General features: G+C 33.1%; 1 pseudogene; it reads left to right on the top strand.

Annotated features, from left to right (window-relative positions):
- The first annotated feature begins 22,513 nt into the window (after positions 1-22,513).
- LOC120139647 lies at positions 22,514-25,962 on the top strand (annotated as a pseudogene).
- The last annotated feature ends 434 nt before the right edge of the window (positions 25,963-26,396 follow it).

Genomic DNA, 26,396 nt, shown 5'->3' with positions numbered 1-26,396 from the left:
GAGATTATAGGTTATCCATCCAAAGGGGTAACAACTCGATCTTCTCTTAGAAATATTTGTAATTATGTTGCATTTATCTCATGCATAGAGCCTAAGAATATTAAAGAAGCATTAAAAGATGAACATTGGATTATGGCTATGCAAGAGGAGTTAAATCAATTTGAGAGAAGTAAAGTATTGACATTAGTTGAAAGGCCTAGTAATAAATCTATTGTAGGTATTAGATGGGTATTTAGGAATAAACTTGATGAGAGTGGTAATATAGTGAGAAAAAAGGCTAGACTTGTTGCTCAAGGCTATACTCAAGAAGAAGGCATAGACTATGATGAAACATACGCTCCCGTAGCTAGGATGGAAGCAATTAGAATGTTATTTGCATTTACATGTTTTCATGAATTTAAATTATATCAAATGGTTATTAAAAGTGCATTTTAAATGGTTTTATAAAGGAAGAAGTGTATGTGAAACAACCTCCTGGTTTTGAAGATTTAAAATTTCCAAATCATGTTCTTAAGTTGACAAAAGCACTTTATGGTTTAAAACAAGCTCCTAGAGCTTGGTATGAAAGATTTTCAAACCTTTTAATTGAGAAAGGTTTTTCCAAATGGAAGGTTGACACTACATTATTTTTAAAGCATAAAGGTAAAGATTTATTAGTAGTTCAAATTTATGATACAATATTTGGTTCTACTAATGATGTTCTTTGCCAAGAATTTTCTAAGCTAATGTAAAGTGAATTCGAGATGAGCATGATGGGGGAGCTCTCATTTTTCTTGGGACTCCAAATCAAGCAAAGAAAAGATAGAATCTTCATCAATCAAGCTAAGTACGTCAAAGATATGCTCAAGAAGTTTGGACTGGAAAATGGGAAGCCACATAACACTCCAATGAGCTCATCGACAAAGCTTGACATAGATGAAGGAGGTAAATGTGTGGATGTTAAATTATATAGGTCAATGATTGGTTCTTTTCTTTATCTAACTGCAAGTAGACCAGACATTATGTTTAGTGTTTTCTTATGTGCTAAATTTCAATCATGCCCTAAGGAATCACATTTACTAGCTGTTAAGAGGATCTTTAGATACCTTAAGGACACTCCTAGTTTAGGACTTTGGTATCGTAGAGACTCTAGCTTTAGCTTACATGCCTTCTCTGATGCGAATTATGGAGGATATAAATTAGATAGGAAAAACACCTCTGATACTTGCCAATTCCTTAGAAATATGTTGATTTCTTGATTTCAAAGAAACAAAATTGTGTAGCATTATCTACCACTGAAGCGGAATACATTTCAGCTGGTAGTTGTTGTGCACAAGTTTTATGGATGAAACAACAACTTTTCGACTATGGAATTGAAGTAGGTACCATTCCTATCAAGTGTGATAATACTAGTGCTATTTGTCTCACTAAAAATCCTATCCAACTCTCTAGAACTAAGCATATTGAAATTAGACATCACTTCATTAGAGACCATGTCGCTAAGGAAGATGTAGTTCTAGAATTTGTTGATACTTTGCATCAATTAGCGGATATCTTTACTAAGCCTTTAGACAAGGAATGTTTTTGAACACTTAGGAGAGAATTAGGTTTAACTGACCTATCTTCACTTAGTGTTTAAAATAATTTTAGCACTTTTAAGAATAAGTAAAAAATATATATGCTTATAATGGTAATTTTTTATTGCATTCATTGCTATTAGTTAGGGGGAGTTTATGTTGCTTAGTGAAAATTAATTTTATGTTCAAATTAAATTTAAGAATTAATTTGATTGATTGAACATGATTAATTTTCATTATATGAGTTGCCAATACCACTAGAGCTAATTAATTTAGCATTTTGAGTGTTTAAAACAGATTTTTGACATTTTTGTGCTTCTTGCATCGATACACCTAACAGTGCATCGATACACCTAATAGTGCATCGATGCATCCTTGAATATGCATCGATACACCATGAAGGTGCACCGATGCACGCCTTGAATGTACATCGATGCACAAGGCCATGCATCGATACACAAGGCCATACATCGATGCATCCATCGGGTTTTTGGATAAAAACCCTATTTCTTCCTCATTTTCTCAAAACTCTCTTAAAACTCTCTCTTGGTCGCCGCTCTTCTTTCTCTCTTCACTATCAAAATTGCTCTAAATCCTTGGTTTTTGATCGAAATCTTCAATATTTTCAATTTCTTATCATGCTTCTATTATCAATTCGTGCAAAACAATATCTCATTCTCATCAATCCTAAATTTTCAAGGTAATATTTCAAAAACCTCTATTTCATTGATTTTTTTATCTTAGGACTAGTTTAGGTTAGTTCTAGGATGAACATTATATCGAGCATTGATTGTTTGATGATTATAAACTAGATTTTATAACCAATTTCATCAAAAACTCATAAATTTTCAATAAAGTTTTGAATTTTTCGAAATTAAAAAAAAATCGAAAATCTGAATTTAGTTTTTAAATTTGATGTTTTTGATTTAATTATGTTGTCTTCATGAAAAACTATACATGTTATAATTTTCAAACGTTGTTTTCTAAATAGTTTTTCAAAAACTATGCCCATTAGAATTTGGTTTAGAGAACCTTGAATTATTGCGGAGTCAATTGAGTTTTGGGATTGATTAAATTGCATACATGTGTTTCAATTTGCAGGTTATGTTTCTTATTCCGATTCCTAAACCATGTCTAATCCCAAACGCCCTAGACCTTCGTCGAGTCGTTCTCGTTCAAACCAACCTCCTAATCCCGTTCTTCAACCTCCTAATAGCCTATTAGGATCTTGCTTTAACATGCATGAGCGTCGTAGAGACGAATTGTACTCTAGGTACAAAAATTCTTTCCAAACTTATAGAATTCGTGAAGAGTGTATTCCTTCGCTTCAAGCCATGGTTGATATTGACTTCGAATACCTTCCGATTCTTAAAGCTTGGAAGTTTGATAAATTGTTTCAGCTTAAACCTATCGTCTATCAACAATTGGTCCGCATTTTCTATTCCAATGCGGTGTGTATTCAAAATGAAACTCAATGAGGAACTATAGCCATTAGATCCTATCTTTTAGGCCAATATATTAATAGTGACCCTGAAACTATAGCTTTCTGATTTGGGTTAGATGATAGTGGTATATATAATGAGAGTGAAAATGTGGAATATCCCTATGTTCCAAACTCCAGTGTTAGTACTCTACGATCTCATCACGATCATTTTTTCCATTTGATGATCTCTTGGTGGTTTAGACCATCCGGAGGTAGGTACTCCACACTTCGTGCTAGGGATTTATGATGGATGTATTTTATTAAAAATAAAATCAAAATAAATCTGCCCCATATTATATTCAGTCAACTAGTGGACATCATAAACATTGTTCCTTCAAAACATGTTGAAACATTGATTTATGGATGTCTTCTTAGTAACCTATTTATCAAACTTGGTCTAGACGTCTCTCTCGACTATCCTATCCCACTCCAAAATCAAATCAATCTTACTTCCTTGAAGAAAGCGGATTGGAAGCAAGACGAGGAAACCAGTCTTTGGGTATTTCGACCCGGTAAGTAAACCCCGGGAGCTAGCTCTTCACGAGCTGCTCCTAGCTCTTCTCGTGCTCCTCTTCCTCCTACGGCACTGGTTGCTGACGATGATCCTGAGTTTCATCAACTTTTGCAAGATATCGACGATCACGTTCCAGACGATGAGCCTGTACCGAAACCGATACGACAAGAAGATAAAATGCCACCATATTTTCGATCCTTCTTGGAGTCGTTTGATCTGAGGTTTGCCTCCATGGAGTCTCAGATTACTGAGTTTCAGCGGGAGATGCGTGAACGTATGGACGCGCTCACTCTTGAAGTTTGAGCTCATTATCCTTCTCCTCCCGATCCTCCGATGGATTAGACCTTTTTTCTCAATGCTTTCTTAGTATTTCAATCTTGGATTGTTTTGATGTTTCTGGATTATTTGTTTTGGTTTGTTAAATGTTTGAATTTGTTCAATGTTTGAATTTGTTCTGGTTTGGATAATTGGATTTTGAATTATATATATATATATTTGGTTTGGTTGAATTTTCTTATTTTTGCATCATTAGACATATATGACCAATTATGCCATTTCACATTTGATTATGAATATTGATTATGGAACTAATGGTTAATCTCTCTTTTAATTGTGATCTTAGCAGCTTAAGCTATATTTACTTATAATCAATTGGCTATGCTTTTCAAAACCCTGTTTAAAAACGTTTTAAAATCTTTTTGATTTAACAAAAAGGGGATAAGTGTAAAAGTGTTAAAAGGGAGAAGTGTTGTAGTAAGGGGGAGTAAGTGTTGTAGTAAGGGGGAGTAATTTTTCAAAATTTTAGAAAATCTTAAAATAACTCAAATGTTTTGTTATATCAAAAATCGGGAGATTATTGAAAACATTTTGATGTTTCGATATAACAAATTAGTTTAAATAAATTTTAAGATTTTACAAATGATTTTCTAAGTATATTCGATTCAATTAATCGAATATCAAATTATTACTCCAAGTCTTTTAAGATCAATTTCAAACCTTACTAAATGTGTAAAATTCTGTTTTATACTTAATATATTTTTGAAACAATTTTCACAAAGTATTTTGAACCAAAATCAAGCCTAAAATCAATTTTTCAGAGTGATGCACCGATGCACCAATCCATGCATCGATGCACCATGAATTAAATTGAACATCGAATGCATTTCATGCATCGATGCACATACCATGCACCGATGCACTGAGGATTTTATGAAAACATTGAATGCATTTGATGCATCGATGCACTCTTAGTGCACCGATGCACTAAGGGTCCAACGGTCAAAATATTTGAATTTTATACTGATGCACCGATGCACCATGGGTATGCATCGATGCACTGACACTCCCAACTGAATTTATTAATTGTTTTCACACTTAAACGACTATATTGACTTCACTGAGCATCCCCAACGTTTACACTCTAGTTCTAATCCGGATATAAACCTGCACTTAGTGTCCTTGCAGACTAGTGCTAATATAAACATGCAATTACTATACTCTATGGCACACCAACTATACGCTGTCCCTCAATGACTTACTTGGGCATATAGTCTATTTTATTTGATCCATCCATGGCAAAATATATTATCATAAATTAACCTTGGGCAGTTCATACCCAAAATAAATTCACAATAAACATCATATATAAATTCATGATAAACATCATTTATAATAAACAGTGATCAATGCATTTTACATTCAACCTCTGACATATTTAGAATATGTCAAATATATGATAAATTACATAAATATCATGCCAATATAAACAGGGTAGACTTATTGCAAGTCCTACCCAATGATGTATAAAACATACATGTATAATGTTATGCATGCATTGTACTCATTTTTACAATATATACAAGTCAAAATATAAGACTCACTAAGCTTTAACTTGATACTTTGCTTCTAATTTAGTTATAACCAAAATTTCTCATAATTTCATATCCTGACAGTTTGTACTACCTTTAAAGAAATATTAGTCTGTATTAATACACAGCTTTAAAAATTATTCTGTTTATACCAATGTAAACTAGACTCAAATAAAAATCTATCCATATAAGACACTCATTCTATTTCAATTTGTACAATTTATGGTGAATTTTTAAAGTTGACCTACAGAATATGCTTGAGCAGAATCTGCTGCCCCATTTTCTAACCTATTATTGGTTAAAAATTCATATCTTTTTTGATACACCTCGAAATTGGTTTTCGTTTGTTCTAAACAAAACTAGACTGATATATTAGTCCAAATATATAAAATCATCCTCTAATCATTCTTTTAGAATTTATGGTAATTTTCTAATCTTATTGTCCAGAACATAAATTCTAATTAGGTTTCACCAATTTGCATTTTCAACTGGTTCACTAATTCCATTATCTCACCAAATGCACATATATGCATGCATCACAAATAACATAACGTTTTAGGAGTCACTCTTTACCAATAGTAACTTCGTCATTGGCTCATCTCAAGCCAATGTTTGTTCGATAATATAAGTATAAATTGAATTTGCACTCACCTGGTGTCCTAAGCTTGCAATCTTCCTTGGAATTTTTCATTTCATCCTTAAGCTTCCCCTTAGCTTTAATAATATTTGATCTTAATTTCAAGAACTCAATCTCTAACTGGACACCATTACCAAATATACACAAATTCAAACTAAATGTTAGAATCTTACTAACATAGGCATACTTTGGAAAATAAATTCCTAACAAATTTCCCGATGCTTATTCGACACAATTTCCATGTCACAACATAAATGTTTACCTTAACACTTCAAATTGAACATTCAAATTCCATTTAATCCATATTCATACTTGAAACTTATTCACCACCAAATATTTTAATACTTATTAATCCTTTTTAATTTTGGCACCAACTTTTTCAACTTATATAAAATGGTCCTTTACCATTTTACCACTCAAAGTTTCAATACAAAAATTCTAGCATTGAAATAATTACCACCCCAGTACACATACAAAGACATAATTACAAATAAGCACTCCAAACTATTTGAATATTTCGTTTAAAACATCAAACTGCCCAAACTTCCAAAATGATTTAATTTCACATTTTAACACTCATTTTAATTCCCAAACAATAATTTCCAGTATAGTACACCAATTATAGAATAATTACACAACAACCCACTACTTTTCCAAAATTACCAAATTGGTCTCTCAACTTTTCAAAAATTACCAAATGGTCCTTAAATTTTTCTAAGGCTTATAGAATACTTCCTACATAATTTTCAGCCCTTACAATGTTTTTCCATAATTTTTCTCATCCATACAAGCCATGGCCGAAAGTTCCAACTTCTAAAACTAAGGTTTTCATGATTTTGCTCGATTTTGATTCGATTCAAACATGAAATCAACTTCCATCCAATCTTACCAAATCTCTACAATCAAAACCCTAATCAAATTTCATCAAAACACAAGGTTTCCCCAAGTTATGATTTGGCTGAATCTTAAAGAGCAATTTCTAGGAAGATCGAACATGTTATAATCATCATATAAGCTTGAATATGAATCTACAACCTCAACAACATCAAGATCCATCGTCAATTTCATAAACCCTAATGTGAACACAAACCCTAGAATTTTGGGATCTTTTAAATAAAGCAAGATTAGCAAGCATAAATGGTATCAAAAGATAGAGTTTTTCGAGTAGAATAATTTTCTATTTCACGTCATAACTCAAAATCTAAAGGAAATTGCTCAAAAATGAAAAAGAAAGTTTCTCTTGCCTCCAAGTATGATACATGGCCATGGGAGTTGAAAATGGGTAAGTTTTCATGAAATTTACTTAATTTACCTTATATTAAACTTAAATGAATATTTTATTCATTTAATGACAAATGTCCATTTTGCCATTAATGAAACTTGATAATTACCTTAATACCAAGCCACATAACCTTATCACCTTTCCAAATTCAAAGATGAACAAATTATTTTACCCTTTTTCCAGTTCTACCAAGTAATTTTCCAAAATTACAATTTTGTCATTTTAATCCAACAGTCCAAATTTAACATGGAGATAAATCTTCAAATCCAATGATCCATATTATTTCCCATCATTTTAACATGTGTGAATAATATTTTTAAGCCTAATTTATCATCCTTCAATTTCCTAGAAATTTTTATTTGATCCGATTTACCGATTTTTTAACGGACTTTAACCCTTTCTAGAATTCAACATAAATTCCGGATCAATAATCTAATTTCAATAAAATCCCACTCTCAAGAGTAAACTATTTATTTATGGAATAATTTTTTGGGCAAATTACCATTCATGTTCCTAAACTTTTCTCAAGTTTATACTTTAACTGATAAACTTTCAAATTTTACATTTTGGTCACTAACCAAAATTTTGAGGTATTACACAATCGGTCTTAGAACCAATATCTAATTGATATAAAATCAAAATTCTATCCTGTCAAATCATCATGAATAGAAAATTAAATGCGAAAACGTACTGTAATTAATCGATAAGTTAAATACTTGATTACTTCTTTTGGTTAGCTTTTGTTTGTAAATATGTGGTTGCCTTCTCAATTTGCGGGTTATATTTGGGCACGAGAAAGACTCCTGCGAATCATGGTTCTCCTGTATTCGAATCTATTAGAAACTTTTTTTCCGTCAGTAAGTTTCGTGCGACAGTTGCAAAACCCAGAGTTATATGCATTTTCAGCTTGAAAGGAACTGTTACTATTTAGAGGAATCGATCATCTTTTTCATGTGCTACTTAGATCGCCAAACTGCTCCGTTGAATTGAGCTTTCATCGCTGCATAATTCTGTTAAAAGTTGACAGATTGTTCCTGGCTCTTGTGTGGTGTCTATATCAACTTTCTGAGGAACTTGTTAGTGCGTCTTGGTGCTATATAGAGCGATGATTCTTTAGGTGGGAGAGCAGACTGGATGGAACAAAGAACTTGTTTTTTTTTTTTTTAATTCGTTGATAGTGCAGATGGGTCTTCACATGTTTGTTTGTTGAATTCATTTGTAGCTATGAAGCACTAGAATTTGGTTTTCTGGCTGGGGCTGCGACTGAACTTATTGAGTCGAACTTCATTATGATGTTTTTGCTGTATGGTTCTATTAATATCAGTTTGGGTACTCTTTTTCCCTTCTCCTGTGTGATTAAGTTTCGTCTTGATCGAGTTATGAGGAGGTATTTAACCAGATCCTTTTTACCTTTCAAAAACTAACGTGATGGCATGATTAATAAAATTGAAAAAATAATGATCAAAATGTAAAAAGACAATAATTATCATACGTATAATTTATACAAATTAATACTGAAATTTTATTGTTTTGGTATGGAACTATAATAAGCCCAAGCGAAGGATTGGTTCCTTTCTTACAAATTAAGGGTAAATTACATAATTGGTCTCTCGACTATAAGATATTACTTTATTAAATTCATCAATTATTAAAAGTTATAAAGTAGTCCTTTTACTATAGAGTGTTGGTTTGTCTAGTCCCTCTACTATTAAAAGTTACAATATGGTCACACAGACTATTCATTATGTTCCAAACTCATCATTTTTCGTTAAAAATTGACGGTATTCTAAGATATATGTTAACCTGCTGATTTTCATATGATAAAATATATTCCCAGATTCTCAAACGACTATCATATCTCAGCCATCATGTTAACGTCTAACTTGGACAACCACTAATTTTTTAACAAACAAAAACGAGTTTGAAATATAATAAATAGTTAGGTGACTATTTTGTAACTTTAAATAATCGAGAGACTTAGCAAAATAATATTTTATAGTTGAAGAATCATTTAATAACTTTTAATAGTCGGAGACTTAGTAAAACAATACCTATAATCAAGAGACTTAATCAAATATTACCACATAATTTAACAATCATTTAAGTAGTTTATCCTATAATTAATTGTTTGAAAGATGAAAAAAATATAAATATACAATAGTTTAAATTGTAAATAATTAAATGTAAAACTTCTCAAGAACCGCCGACGCCGTTTTTACGTATCCCAATGTTCTAAAAAACCAATAAAAGCAAAGAAAAAAAATTGTCAGCTTGAAGATCTAAATATTTTTTCCTCGAGTTCAAGGCAAAAGGGAATAACAATGTGTAGACATCCATTTTTTTAAAAGATAGAATTAGTAAAAGTTTTTCTCTTAGGAGGACTCTTCCACCACCGTATCTTTTAAAGCAACAAGCACACCAACAAATGTGCAACAACCGAGCAAGGAGTCTAATTGCATTAGGATTCTATTGTTAATAGGATTCTAAAAATAGTTAGCTTTTTTCACTATAAATACATGTAATCCTCCCAATTTGTAACACACGATTTACATACAAGATACAGAGGAAAGCACGAAAAAATACAAAGGCAAAGCTATTGTAAACGATTCGAAAAGGAAATAAAAGGTAGCATCTTTTTTTACATTGATTCGTTCATTTCTCGCATGTGCATGTTATTTTTCTTGAGATTTGGTTTGAATAACCCAAAGCGTGGGTTGCGCCGATGACCAAAAAGAGGTAGGGTTTCGAAGTTTCAAATCTAGATCTACTCCCGAGGCATGTTCATTTTTTTAAAGTATTTAATATTCCCCCTAAGTCAATCTTAATCTTTAATTTACCTTAAAATTTACCCTTTAATTTTACTTTTATATTAATTTTGTCCCCTATATATATATATTTTTAATTATATTTTTTATTTATTCACTATATTCCTTTTTTTATTTATATTATATTATTTTTATTATATATATATATACATATATATGTATAGATGTATTAATTTTTCTCCATTTACTATGTATATCTATTTTTCTTAATATTATATTTCATACGTTTTTTTATATATATTTTCTTAATATTCTATTTTTGTTTTTATTTATTTATATATATTATATTTTTACTTTATTTTATTTTATTTTTTCTATTATTTTTTTAATATCATGTATATCTTTATTTTTTAATTGTTTTACTTAGTATTATATATTTATTATTTTTATTTGTTTTAATAAATACTACTTTATATGTACACATTATTTTTATTCCTTTTTAATTTCTTTTACCTTTTTTATTTTTTTTACTCCATTAATATTTTTCCTTTATCTGTGTCTTTGTTTTTTAACATTTTATTCATTTTGTTTATTTTTATTATTTTTTACGTGTTTTGTTATTTTCTATTTTTTCTTTTTTTATTTATTATTCTCACGTTTGCACACTTGCTATCCTAATTTGATTTTATACTCCGCTACAAGTCAAACGTTTTTATCTTTTAAGGGTATTAAAATCAATCAATTGTAAGTAATTTGAATCGGGTCTGTTAAATTTTAATTTAAATTTTGAATTTTCGCAACTAAGACAACCGATAAATTAATAGGTACCGAAAGGGCGGTTCAAGGGTACTAATCCTTCCTTGACCGTAACCGACTCCCAAACCTGACACATTTCTGGTAAAAACGTAGATCAGGTAAGATGGTGTCCGACTCACCTAAATTCATTTTAAAATGGTCGGTGGCGACTCCAATCCATATTTTTCAAGTCGAAGCCCAATTCCGGGGCCCAACCGAAAGACGGTTATGACAGCTTGGCGACTCCACTGGGGACAGGTAAGTGAGTCAGGCCGAAATTAATTTTCGGTTGTTTTTTTAGCGAAAATTACAAGTTTAAATTTTAATTTATTTATTCGATTCCAATTATTTATCTTTGATTATTTTTTTTTCAAGTAAATAGTTGTACTATCGTTTTTTCAATGATTTTAGATTTTTGAAAACGTTTCCATCTCTAGCTCTGAACCCTTTTAAGTGGGGGTGAAAACGACACCTTAGTGTGAATTTATTCACCGTGTGGGCCCAGCAAGTAGCCTTCGGGATTCATATACCTTATGTCTTCGTGTGAATTTATTCACCGCGCGGGCATAAGGGAATGTTTCCTCTCGAGTTTAACTTAGTCCACATAAGCTTGTAATGGGCTTAGGACTAAGGGTCTGGTAAGCCCAAGGGGGTACCGGCAAGGAGAACTCGGGTCCCGTTTTTTAGAACCTAAACCGGGAGGCTATGGAGAATTAGAGCCCACCCCAAAACCTCATTCCAAACCCTAGGCTGCTTTGTTTCATGCTTTACTTTCTGTTCAAAGCATGCGAACTAGATAAATATGCGGTTAGGATTTGTGTGGAATTAGCATGCGGGATAGAGATCATGTCCGGGTAGTAATTAAAGCATGTGGGGTAGATATCATGTGGGGTAGGACCTTTTATTTTCATTATTATTATCTTTACCATACTAACTCTTTTCAATTTTTCTCTCTTTTATTTTATTTCCATCATCTGCATCATTCAAAAGAGGTGTTGATCCACACAAAAAAACGTGTTCGTTAACCATAAATAATTTGCATTAATGGACAAAGGGGTTGTAATACAAGAGATGAAAAACGCAGGGGTCCGGCTATGGTCAGAAAAGACTCAGAAAGAAAATGAGGACAATTTGCAAGACAACTATGTGTCACATTCGATCAAGAAGACATGGTGCCCACAATCAAGTACATCAAAAGTTAACTTTTCAAAAATGGGTTGACAAAGGTGGTAGGGGAAAGACGAGAAAAAGGTTACTGACCTCGAGAGTCCATTCAAAGACAACAAGAACAAGATGGCAAGTCACTGTCGACAAATTCAAGAAACAAGCAAATGAACTTCGGATAATCCCTTTGATGGAGGATTTCAATAGAATTTCTGATTCAGCAAAGGATGAAAGCCAGAGATGCAGTCATTCGATACTTTTTGGGAACCAGTACAAAAAACAACTCAACATTTTCACAGTTCATCCAGAGAGGCCAGAGTGGTTCAACATGTTATTCAACCGGTGAAAGACGAAGGCAAATGACTAGTCAACCTGTTCCGGGTCTAGAGGATTTAGTCCGGATGTACCTTTAAATATGTTTATTGTCTCTTAAAAGAAAAAACACTTTTGTCCCAATAAAGGTTATTTACAATAACAGACATGTTTTTGGATCAATGCCTCGAACATTTCATGCATTTTTGCATTTTGCATCTACATTTAATTTTTAAGCATTTTCATAAACATGAAATTTCTTCATGGAGGATTCGATGAAGTGGTTTTAACCACATGACACCACATGGAAGCAAGATTGTAACATCAAAAGAAAAAACTAAAATCACAACGAATGAGCCCGATCAGCTGGTTGTACGACTAAGCCTGCCAGGATGATCTGAGAAAAGAGTCCACATATCCTAAGGGCTACGATGTTGAAGCTGTTTGCAGTTGCCACATAGGATGCTCCAAATATTCCTCTGAGAACTATATGGCATTGAAGCACAATGTAACATCCTCAATATCGGGTTAGTGACCAAATTGTAAAGTTTCAGAATTTGGTGACTAAAGTAGAAGAATGAAAGAATTAATGATTATTTGAATATATATATATTGAAGGTTATTTGGTAATTATGGAAGAATTGAAAGGGTATTATGGTCTTTTTATGTAAAAGATAATTATCTCTTATTTAAAGAGATAAGCTGATGGGTAAGGAAGTATCTACATTCTTCTTCCTTCTTCTTCCCGTGGGTTACTTCATAAAGGTAAGTTTAATTTTAGTTGGTTAATTCTTTCGTTTTAAAGCTTGTTTTGACTCTTGGGATATTAAGAAAGATTAAGGAAAGCTTTAGGGGGCTTAAACCTCAAAGATTAACAAGTTATGAGAAATTAAGAAGAATAAGTTTTTAAGTGAATTTTTGATATGGAAGGAGTTAATAGATTGTGAAGTTGAATTTGACTTGTCAAGGATTAAATTAAGAGGTAGGAAGTGTTAGAATTGGAATTAGAACATATTGGAATTTTGGTATGATTTTTGAATCTTATATGGAAGATAGAATTTTGAGTTTAAAGAAGGGATTATGGAGTAGAAATGAGTGTAAATATGTGTATGAAAGTTAGGAATATTAAAGGGAGTGAAGTATGATGTGTTGAGCTGAAAATGAAGGATTTTCGGGCTGAAATATGATTTCTGGGCAAGGGGGAATCGGTACCCATTCAAGGGGAACCGATACCCCTTCAAGCGAATATGAATTTACAGTATGTCATAGGGGAACCGATTCCCCCATGGGGGGGAACCGATTCCCCCTAAAGGAAAATTGGGAATGTGGGTTTAATTAGTTAGTTTAAGTTGCTAGTATCCAATTGCAAGGTGTAGGTATCTAATTATGATCTCGAAATGTACGTTTATGTAGATTCTACGCATAAAGCAATTCCGGAACGTTTGGCAAGTAAGATCAATCAAGGGAACGATAAGAGATGGGAATTGACTAGTGAGGCCAGGTGAGTGCATATTCGATAGTATATGATGTGCGATGGGAATAAGACTTGCGATGAGTCTATTTTCCTGAAGTGTTACACATGAATGCATGATTAAAGACATGAGGTGAATATGCATGTATGTATGCTTTATTATATGGATCGATTTGTTCTTTTATGTGTTAGATGATAAAGTATAAGTAATTACATAAGAAAGGTTATGAATTAGATGAGATGCAAACTATGTGATCATGGTAAAATATAATTATATGATTATATGATAAGTGAAATAAGCGGGATAATATTGATCTATAGGATGAAGTGAGAATAGTACACTAACTAGGAGATTTGAACATAAATGATAAGATGAACATATAAGATAAGCTAGAGGGGAAAGATTCATATGTTTAAGTAAAGCTATAACACATAGGTTGAATGATAGAAATTTGTGAAGTTATATGAGAATATTATACGAGTTATATGAAATTGAATTAAGTAAACATATTAGATTATACATAAAGAAATAATAAAAGTGAGATGTGTTTATAAGTCTGACATAGATGAATATGAATATGAATTATAAGAGTGCTATATGATTTATATTAGGATAAATCTTGAGGATATATATATATACACATATAGAGATATGAAATGAAATGAAATGAGTTATAGGAATACATAATTATGTGATGAAATGGTGGATTACCTGAACATGTGAATATATATAGGTCTAAGAGAAGGCATAAGATTAAGATATAAGTAATGTGACTATAAGTATAGATATGTGCTCTAAGTGATATGACTTATAAGTATTTCTATTATAATGTTACATGATATGTTATGTATGTTAAAGGAATTATGTTATGGTATAAGAATTGATAGGAAATATATATATGTGAAAACAAGTATATGCTACGAGACAAAACTTATGACTATAAGCTACGGGAAAGTGTTCTAGGTGTTTCGATATATTATATGAAGTATATGATCTTATGTGAACAAGATATGATAAGTATGTTTATATGAATAAAGGTGATTGGGTGAGAAATGATCTACGGGTAGATGAACTACGTGATATGTGAAAGTGAATTACAAGTGTATGTGTATATTTGAAATGAAATAAATGATAACGCCCATGTTATGTGTCATGAGAGCTAGGGGTATAGTTGGCATGCCAAGAGTCGAGGGTTTATTCGGTTCTTTAGGACATATGTATATCCTTTGGAACCTGTGTGAAGTCTTGAAAGACACATACTTGATCCATAGTATATGTATATGATTCTTAAGGAATTCTACGTGGTCCTTATGGACATAATTCTACGGGCACTTCGGTGCAATTCTACGGGCACTTCGGTGCAATTCTACGGGCACTTCGGTGCATTTATACGAGCTGTGGTGACAGCATAGTGCACAACCTCTATAGACTCACATATCGATAGTTCTCACATATGTACATGGGCTAATCCAGAGATATGAACAAATATAAGTTAGTGGTATGATAAATGCTATAGAAAGGATATGATGTTGTGTGTATAGTGTTGGATTGAAAAAGTATGTGATTATGTGATAACATGTGAATGATGAATTATGTGTATGTATGTATTTACTGCGATTAATCTGATATGATTCTATACGATATGAAAAATGCCTGGAATTTCTATAACATGATAGAACAGAACATGCATGTATCAATATATGTTTTAAAGTGCATTATAAGTGATTATGCCTCACTAAGTCTTCGACTTAGCGTGTGATTGTTTCACACGTAGGTTTCGAGAAAAGTAAGGAGGGATGCGGAGCAAGACAGGTCAGTTTTCCTTACCAAAAGATCAGATCAGAAATATTGGATAAAGTATGTTTTTGGTTATGTATAAAGTGTTGGCATGTAATAAGTCATTAAGTACGAGCACTCTGATAAAGTCTGTATTTTGTTTTAAATAAAGTTTTAAATTTCCCGGGATTTTTCTTAAGAGTCAAGGTTTGAAAAGTCAATGTGACACTTCGGACTCGTATCCGGGTCGGATACGGGTTGGGGGTGTTACACACAAGATCCAAAACCTAATGGATTCATGGGCATGAACAGCCGAAGAAGGGGGAATTGCATATACCATTTGCACCTAGAGGATTGTTTTGTTTGAACACGTCTTTGATCTTTTGCTTAATCTTTTAAACGATTGAATTTATGCTACTTTCTAAGGTTGAGAAATTGAACAAATTTTAATCTTTAGTTCTTCGAATATTAAATGAATTAAGGATTCTTTTAATTCTTCAAGAATTATAGATTTTTGACATATGGCAAGATTAGACCTTTCTTATCCTGTCTCAAACCCCAAAATAAAATACCTTGATTCTTTACCCAAAATAACTCATGGTCATTACCAAAAACACCAAGTTTTACCACCCCTTTGAAACTTTTTCATACCATATCTTTCTTTGAGTCGATCAAGTCACACCATTGTCTTTTTAGACTCAAAATTGACATTTTTATGCCATCAAAACCCAAGGCATTGAGTTGTTCATTTGAACATGAGCATTCTTCTAAGACACAACTTGGGGCATCTCGCAGGGAGCCTGACCATTGAGACATGTTGGGGGCAAGAAGCAGAAAGAAAAATTCACTCGAAATAATTCTATCATGCATTAATTACATTGTTTTCATGTGAATAAAATTAATCCTGAAAATCTATCCCCCTGGGGATACCTCTTCTGTGAAAGCTTCTATGTATGAAATGATGAACGGCTTTCTTTCTTTACCTCTTCATAACAGGAGAAAATATATATCTCTTGTGTCCCCTTTTGAGCCTATAGTATTTTTCTTCTGATTCAACCCTAACCAAGGATCACCCTTCACACTGGGGGGTAAGGTGGAGACAATCTACTTGCATGAGTGAAGACATTGATTCAGATGAGATACCGAAAGGTGAACCAAATGCCAAGTGTGAAGATTCAATCAGAACAAAAAGAGAAAAAAGTAGAGAGAAAATAAAAAGAGAAAAAAACAAAGGAAAATTGAAGAAAAAAGAAAACAAGATGCATATGCAAAGGTTCTCTCGATTCAAACGATGCATCGAGATTCAAACTATGAGATTGATCAAGCACAATCATTTTTGAATCACTGAACCATTTCACTCGAAGATCATAGAGCATCAAATGAGATTGATCAAGCACAATCATTTCTGAATCACAGAATCACTCCATTCAAAGATAATAGAGCATCAAGAGAGAGACACATACGAGCATATTCAAATTGAGCAAGATATGATTGACGACATCAGAATGAATTGATCTGTGGTTCAATCACCCTTAAACACTTGTTTGGGCCTTTTATCCCTTTATTTCATAACCATGAACCATGACCTACGTTACATGCCATAAAAGTCCCTTCTAATCATACATGAAGTTCTGAACAGAAGAGACAATCTTCAGATTTCATCCCGCCCATCAGGATTAATCTTTATTTGCAAAAAATAGTGTAATTAATGCATGATAGAGAAAAATAACAAAGGGGGTTCAAGATGTAAATTTTGAATGACGTCTTGAAACCAAAGGAGGATTCGAGTTGAAAACCTGAAAAGGCGACTCGAATACAAAAATTGGGCAGCTGAGGCGATCGCACAAATTCCTTGATAAGGCATCGCACAATCCGAGCGTGCCCATGAAAGCTGGGAGTCGGAAAACACTTCCAGTTGACGAGCATACAAGCTACCCCATCAAACCTTTGAGCATCAAATAAACAAAAATGCCAAACCTTTGACCAAATACAATAACCTAAGACTTTTTTTTATCATTTTCTTACTTAACCATTTCCCAAAAATAGCTTTGATCTTGGCACGTGTCAAATAGCTATAATTTATTGAAGGATTAACATTGTAATTAATTCTTTGATATCCAATGAACTCTAGTTTTATGATTCGTCTCAATTGTAAAACCATGAAAGGGGCAATATTTTCAAAACTTCTGATTAAACATTTTTCGAAACTCTTTTAATTGATATTTTCAGAACTTTGAAAATAAAAGAGAAATATTTTTTCAAACAAGACAATCTCTCTAGAGTGGATCTTGGTAAATGACATGTGGCTCTCAGACAATAATCTCATACTTAGAATCAATGCTGAAGAAAGAAATGAGGAACAATGAGGGCATCTTTGAAGATTGAACATCAAATGTTAGGGCATTTTTTTAGATTTAACATCAAATGTTGGGGCATTTTTTAGATTCAACATCGAATATTGGGGCATCTTTGGGAATTCAATATCCTGACGGGAATTATCAGATCTTCCAAAGATCTTTCTCCACGTGCAGGAACCAGCAGACAAAAAATGAGATTCTGTCCGATAAATAAAACAAGAACTAATTCATTATGCATGCATTTTAGAGCATCATTTTTTCACATACATAATTTTTACAGCTTTAGAGTCAAGTTTCAACTTCAAGACGAAAGATACTCGATTCAAAGCACATTGATGGTGGTTGCTCAACTTCACAGCGAAGGGGCAACTGTCTGTCGACAAACAACTTTCCAATTTCATTCAGAGTCAATTTCAACTTCACAGCGAAGGATATTGAAATCAAAGCGACACAATTCGTTCGAGAGTAGATTTCAACTTCACGATGAAATATATCTATGTCGAAGCCAAACTTCACAATAAAGGGGCCATCCACGGTTTCAACTTCACGGCAAAGGGAATCGTGTCCACCCGCAACATACAATACTTGGATTTCAACTTCACAGCGAATGAGCGGCTGGATGTCAACAAACAATTTCTTAGTTCCATAGACAATTTTTAACTTCACGGCGGAGGATATTGGACTCGGAACAATACAACTTACTTGGATTTCAACTTCACGACGAAGGATATCCAATTCCAAGGCTCAACTTCACAATGAAGGGGTCATCCACGGTTTCAACTTCACGACGAAGGGAATCATGCTCACCATTGTCTCTCTTGAGACAATTTTCTAGTTTCCCTTGAAGCAAAATATTTGAATTTGTTTTCATTGAAACTAATTTCGTCTCCCTTGAGACATTTTCTTTTGGAACTAAATTTTGTCTCCCTTGAGACAGTTTCTCTTGAAATATAAACATTGAAAACATTTCCCTTGAAATAAATTTCGTCTCTCTTGAGACAGTTTCCCTTGAAATAAATTTTGTCTCTCTTGAGACAGTTTCCCTTGAAACAAATTATTTGAATATGTTTTATTTGAAACAAATTTCATCTCCCTTGAGACAGTTTCTTTTGGAACTAAGTTTTGTCTCTCTTGAGACAGTTTATCTTGAAACAAATTTCGTTTCTCTTGAGACAATTTCCCTTGAAACAAAATCTTTGAATTTATTTCCCCTAAAACAAATTTTGTCTCCCTTGAGACAGTTTCTCTTGAAACACAAAATCTTCAAATTTATTTCCCTTAAAACAAAATTTTGTTTCCCTTGAAACCGTTTTCATGAAACAACAGATATCTTTGAGATCGTTTTCCTTGAAACGAATTCTATCTCTTTCGAGACAACTTCTCTTGAAGCATCATCTGAACCGTTACACTCAGCTCAGACACATACTTGAGATGGTCGAGAAGCATTTCTCAAATCAAAAAATAGAATATACACATTAGATTTGAACATTTGAAGAATTCAAGATCAAGGATCAGAACTTGAAGATTCAAGAATCAAGATTCCAGACAGGCAATCGAAGATCGAGATTTCTCTCCAGAGCCCCAAGATAACATATGTTGCATATGCATTTTAGGCACACCTAAGAGCATTGCATCCATAGCATCACATATATGCATAACTTTTTCAGGTTTTAGCTAGAGTCAATTTCAACTTCGCGGCGAAGGATATTGAACTCAAAGCGACACAATTTGCTCAAGAGTATATTTCAACTTCACGACGGAGAATATCTAACTCGAAGCCAAACTTCACAATAAAGGGGTCATCCACGGTTTCAACTTCACGGCGAAGGGAATCGTGTCCACCCGCAACATACAATACTTGGATTTCAACTTCACGACGAAGGATATTCAAGTCAAGGCTCAACTTCACGACGAAGGAGCCATCCGCGATTTCAACTCCACGACAGAGGATATCGTACCCGCACATCCACGATTTCAACTCCACGACGGAGGATATCGTGCCATTTGAGGCTCAACTTCACGAAGAAAGGGTTTCCCAGTTTTAGAGCCAATTTCAACTTCATAGCGAGGGATATTGGACTCAAGACAACATAAGTTCAACTTCACAACGAAGGGGCGACTGATTGTCAACAAACAACTTTTCAGTTTCATTTAGAGTCAATTTCAACTTCACAGTGAAGGATACTGAACTAGAGACAACACAAGCTCAACTTCACAGCGAAGGGGCGGCTGACTGTCAACAAACAATTTCCCAGTTCCAGAGCCAATTTCAACTTCACGACGGAGGATATTGGACTCGGAACAATACTACCCACTTGGATTTCAACTTCACGATGAAGGATATCCAATTACCAAGCTCAACTTCACGACGAAGGGGCCACCCGCGGTTTTAACTTCACGACGAAGGAGAATCATGCACACAAGCAGCATCCATCTCTAGATTGGATTTCAACTTCATGACGAAGGATATCCAACTAAAAGAAGGGTTATCTATCACCAAAGACCTTCGAGTTCGATTACATTCAACTCAGAGGTAAATCAAATTTACAGCATAACTCAAGGCAAGAAGGGCTATCTGTCAACAAAAATTGTCGAGTTCGATTCCATTCAGCTAGATGACACCTCAATCACACTATTGTCCGGCTGTAATCGAGGTTTTCAAGCCGAGAAGAAGATCTGGGTTAGCCGTGCCTTAGTAGCAAGAAGCCTTTTTTCCGTCAGCATAGCTTAAGTCGAGAAAAACTATCTATCAACGAAGACTTTTCGAGTTCAGTTTCATTCAGCTCGAGAGCATATCAACCACATTGTGGAGTCAAGGGATTACTTTCCAGTCGAATTTTTAGCCAAGGTCTTTAAACCGAGAAGAAGACCAAAGTGGACTACAACGAGAAGCCACATTCTTATTCAAATCATTTCAAGATAGACTCGACTTCGCGACGGAGGAGCCATCCGCAACTCAATTCGACATGGAGTTATTCTTCAACTCTACTGAACGAAAATTTGTGTCTTTTTATATTTGTCCTATTTTTCGTTCCACGAAAAAGGACAAAGAGGGGCAGCTGTAGACACCAATTTTCTTAAAAGATAGAACTAGCAAAAGTTTCTCTCCTAGGAGGACTCTTCTACCACCATATCTTTTAAAGCAACAACCACACCAACAAACGTGCAACAATCGAGCAAGGAGTCTAGTTGCATTAGGATTCTATTGTTAATAGGATTCTAAAAATAGTTAGTTTTTTTCACTATAAATAAATGTAATCCTCCCCATTTGTAACACACGATTTACATACAAGATACAGAGGAAAGCACGAAAAAATACAAAGGCAAAGCTATTGTAAACGATTCGAAAATGAAATAAAATGTAGTATCTTTTTTTACATTGATTCGTTCATTTCTCGCATGTGCATGTTATTTTTTCTTGAGATTTTGTTTGAATAACCCAAAGCGTGAGTTGCGCCTATTACCAAAAAGGGGTGAGATTTCGAAGTTTCGAATCTAGATTTACTCCCGAGGCATGTTCTTTTTTTTAAAGTATTTAATATTCCTCCTAAGTTAATTTTAATCTTTAATTTACCTTGAAATTTACCCTTTAATTTTACTTTTATATTAATTTTGTCTCATATATATATATATTTTTAATTATATTTTCTATTTATTCACTATATTCCTTTTTTTTATTTATATTATATTATTTTTATTATATATATCTTATATCATTATATATATATATATATATATATATATATATATATATATATATGTATGTATAGATGTATTAATTTTTCTCTATTTACTATGTAGATATTTTTTTTCTTAATATTCTATTTTTGTTTTTATTTATTTATATATATTATATTTTTATTTTATTTTATTTTTTTATTATTTTTTTAATATCATGTATATCTTTATTTTTATTTGTTTTACTTAGTATTATATATTTATTATTTTTATTTGTTTTAGTAGATACTATTTATATGTACACATTATTTTTATTTTTTTTTAATTTCTTTTATCTTTTTTATTTTTTTTACTCCATTAATATTTTTCTTTTATCTGTGTCTTTATTTTTTAATATTTTATTTATTTTATTTATATTTTTATTATTTTTTACGTGTTTTGTTATTTTGTTATTTTTTCTTGTTTTATTTATTATTCTCACATTTGCACACTTGCTATCCTAATTCGATTTTATACTCCGCTACGAGTCAAACGCTTTTATCTTTTAAGGGTATTCAAATCAGTCAATTGTAAGTAATTTGAATCGGGTCTATTAAATTTTTATTTAAATTTTGAATTTTCTCAACTAAGACAATCGACAAATTAATTGGTACCGAAAGGGCGGTTCAAATGTGCTAATCCTTCCTTGACCGTAACCGACTTCCAAACCCGACACATTTATGGTAAAAACGTAAATCAGATAAGATGATGTCCGACCCACCTAAATTCGTTTTAAAATGGTCGGTGACGATTCCAATCCATATTTTTTAAGTCGAAGTCCAATTCCGGACCCAACCGAAAACGGTTACGACAAAATGGGGTGTTCATTTTCAGGTCTGAATGCATTGTTCGACGCCGTTAATGGCGGAGGGGACGTTTGGATCAACGACAACAGGTTCAAGATCGTAAGGCAACTCGGCGTAGGTGGGTTCGCCTATGTTTACCTGGTGAAGGAAGTCGTATCTGATTCCTCTTCAGCTTTGGCTAGTGGCTTAGCCAAAAAGGTTAAGGACCCTTCACATCTCTCTGGTTCGTTCTCCTTCAAAATAACCTCCGTTTAATCTTTTGAAGGATTTTATAATTATGATATTTCTATTTATTCTGTTGTTGATCTGGGTGCTTTTTAAGTTGTAATCGGCAATTGCTTTCAGTTCTTATATTTAGTTTGAATCTTTTGTTCAGCTAAATGGTGTTTTGTTTTTATTATCTTAATGTGACTGAATGTATGGGGTCTTTACATTCTGGTGATATTATATATGGCGATTTCTTTGATTGAAGTTTGGTGCTATTATATGGCTGTTTTATTGGCAATTCCAGTCTCTTTTCAATTGAAAATTGAATCCATATATCGTATTTCATGAACTTTTATAGTAAAACTTGGGGGTTATTTTGTTCTTGGATTATTCATTAGATTAGTCTATGGATCTGAAGTTATCATTTTTTTCCTTCTATGCCTCAAAAGTAATTTAATAATCTAAGAAATTTGGATTATAATTGACGTTTGGTGAAAATAAAGTGGAATTTCAATGATTATCCCATCCCCACTAGAGTTGTAGAACTAAAATTATCGATCAGTTGAAGCTTTGATCTCAGCTCCGTTGTAAGAACCAAAGCATTTGGATTAGAAGTTTTTGCTAAGTAGTTAATAGGGAATAGGGAATTATCTTATATCTCATGTATGCATTTTGTTTTTGTTTTCTGAATTTATATCTTAAATGGATCTGGTATTGTTTCTTGGTTTGGGAACTATGCTGTTTGCAGGATTTTTCTTTATTTTAAAATTGTGTATTCTTTGTAGGCTCAATATAAAGTTAAATTGGTTTTGGAACAAACATAAGTTGGGTTGCATTTGCAGATGCTGGAACTTATGCATTGAAGAAAGTTCTCTTTCAGAATAATGAGCAGCTGGATTTGGTTCGAGAGGAGATCCGTGTTTCATCCTTGTTTAGCCACCCTAATCTGCTTCCGCTTCTTGATCACGCTATCATTTCTGTTAAGGTAATTATGCACATCCCCTATTTTAATTAATATTAAAAGCAGTTACATGCATCTTAAATGTTTCTGAAATTTGTTGACTCATTTACCCATAAGATTGGTGTAAAACTGGCAATGGAAACTACTTTTCGAGATTCTTGTGTGCTCGCTTTATTTTTTTTCTTTCAAATTACTTTTCATGTAATTGCATTGTCTAAAATATTTTGATTTCATTTTGCTAGCCTACACAAGAAGGATCATGGAATCACGAAGCATATTTACTATTTCCTGTTCATTTGGATGGAACATTACTGGACAATTCCACAGCTATGATTGCTAGAAAGGGATTTTTTTCTGCCTCAGATGTTCTTCAAATATTTCGGCAGATGAGTAAATGATTCTTATGTTTTTTAACTATTTGATGCCATTCCTTTTGAAATGCATTTTTAAGGGCCTGAAATAGCATTCTCAGTAATATGACACTGATTAGCAGCGGATTTGATGCATTTATTTATACCTAAACATCTGGCTTCTGTGTTCCAGTGTTTGCTCTTTTTGTGTACTAGAATTTCTGTTAATAGTGTTTTCTATTTTCTGATTTCACTGATGTCACAACTTATAAAAAGTGGCTAGAAGCATTTTGACTGGACCAAATTGTTTCCACAGCTGTGTGAAGGACTCAAACATATGCACAATTTTGAGCCTCCATATGCACATAATGATGTCAAGCCTGCTAATATTCTTTTATCCCAAAGAAAAGGGAAAAATGGCCTCTTGCTATATTGATGGATTTTGGGAGTTCCCGTCCTTCCAGGAATCAAATTCGCTCCCGTTCAGAGGCACTACAGCTTCAGGTGTTTGTTTCTTCTTTATGTTTCTTCTTATGTTTCTGTGCTTACAACTTCTTTCTTGTCTTTTCTTAAAAATAACCACCCAAGGTCTTCTAGTTCCTTAAATATGTACGCTTGATATTCTACTTCTATAAAAAAAGACGTGTTCTTTTTAAACACATAAAAATTATGTATAAATACATTATTGGCTTATTTATATGATGCATTTACCTTTTCATATAATTAAAATATGTGAAGAATATTTTTTTCTTGCTAATAATCCATATGTAGGAATGGGCATCTGAGCACTGTTCAGAACCTTTCCGAGCCCCTGAATTGTGGGATTGCCCCAGTGATGCATATATTGATGAAAGAACTGATATTTGGTCGTTGGGCTGCACTTTATATGCAATAATGTAAGATTTAACGCTTATACATGCACAAATACAGTCTTAGTTATCATATGGTTAGCCTTTTTTGTTGTTGCAATCTCATTTCAGTATTGTTCATTTTTTTTGACAAACAATATGGTAAACAAAGTATTTGGGAAATCTTATAGCTGACTATTTTTATTTGTTTCCTTCTGTCTTAAACCAAGGATTACATTTTAAGTATTTGATGTGAAAGTTCTATAATACAAAAAACAGTGCATATTCTTTTTTCTTTATGAAGTTTTCTGTTGGCATTGATATGAAGAGTGATGATTCTATGTAACCTGATTGATTGTGATTCGGCACTTGACAAGTTGATGAATTTATATGCTAATCATTATTTGCCAAATTGATAACATGTACTTTATGTTGAGCAATGCTAATAAATTGACAATATTGTACACAGTAGTATGACAGAGGGTTGGTCTACTAGGTTGTTTTTTTATGATGCTTGTGATAAAACTTTCTTTTAGGAGTTTCATATCCTTCCCGAAATTCCTCGAATGAAAGGACTCTTAATGAAGTTTCATCATGTCAGGTTACACTGTTCTGTCGATACCTTCATTTATGCTTTTGTCGTCCGCGGTAAACCATTTCAGTTTACGTAGTTAGCAGCTTTAATTTAGCTGCTTAAGTTATTAATTTTCATTTATTCTAGGTATGGTGTATCCCAATTTGAGTATGCACTTGGAGAATCGGAGGAAGCCTGCCATTGGCTATTGTAAATGCACAGATTAAGTGGCCAGACTCAAGCTACTCTTCGCCCTCGCATAGACGATATTTTAATTCATGTCGACAAGTTGGTCTCAAAGTTTCCACTGTGAGGTTAAAAGGAAAGGGCATCCATTCGGTGATGTACAAGTTGACCAAATGAGCACAGATCCATCAATTTGCATCATAATTGAAAGCATCTATGTAAGCATTTGGAGTTCCTTATTAAAACTTAGATAGATAATCCTTTTTGGTGAAGTTGTGCATTAATTTGTTTTCCACATTTATTTAACTTCATGATCAGTAATTTGTTGGATCCCAGATTCAAATTTTATAGGAAAGCCTCGATAATTCCTGCTATCCATTCAGTGCATATTTTAGGTATCTCAGTTTCTTTTATTTGCAGACAGACCTATGTTAATAAACCATGCCTATTTCAAGGTTTTCTTATCAGTTATTTTGTTCTGCAAAATGTTTAAAGTACTTAGAAATGTGAACCTATGTTGCTCGAACTTGTCGTTTTCCTTGAAGCACTCTTATTTGACACATATCCAGACACTAGTATTGAATACAATCTGAATAACTTTTACCAGATTAATATGCTCATGTTTGACACATCCAGGGATGGACTTATTGATAATTTGTTTTTCTCCTCTTGAAACTTTATAGTTCGTCTCCCCAAATATAAATTCATGTGTTTGTCGTTGAACACATCCAAATCTGAGTAATATCGATTTGAAATAGTCCAGTGT

Source organism: Hibiscus syriacus, unplaced genomic scaffold (genome assembly GCF_006381635.1).
Source record: "Hibiscus syriacus cultivar Baekdansim isolate YM2019G1 unplaced genomic scaffold, ASM638163v2 tig00002237_pilon, whole genome shotgun sequence".
Taxonomy (NCBI): domain Eukaryota; kingdom Viridiplantae; phylum Streptophyta; class Magnoliopsida; order Malvales; family Malvaceae; genus Hibiscus; species Hibiscus syriacus.
This window is presented reverse-complemented; position numbering and strand designations above follow the sequence as displayed.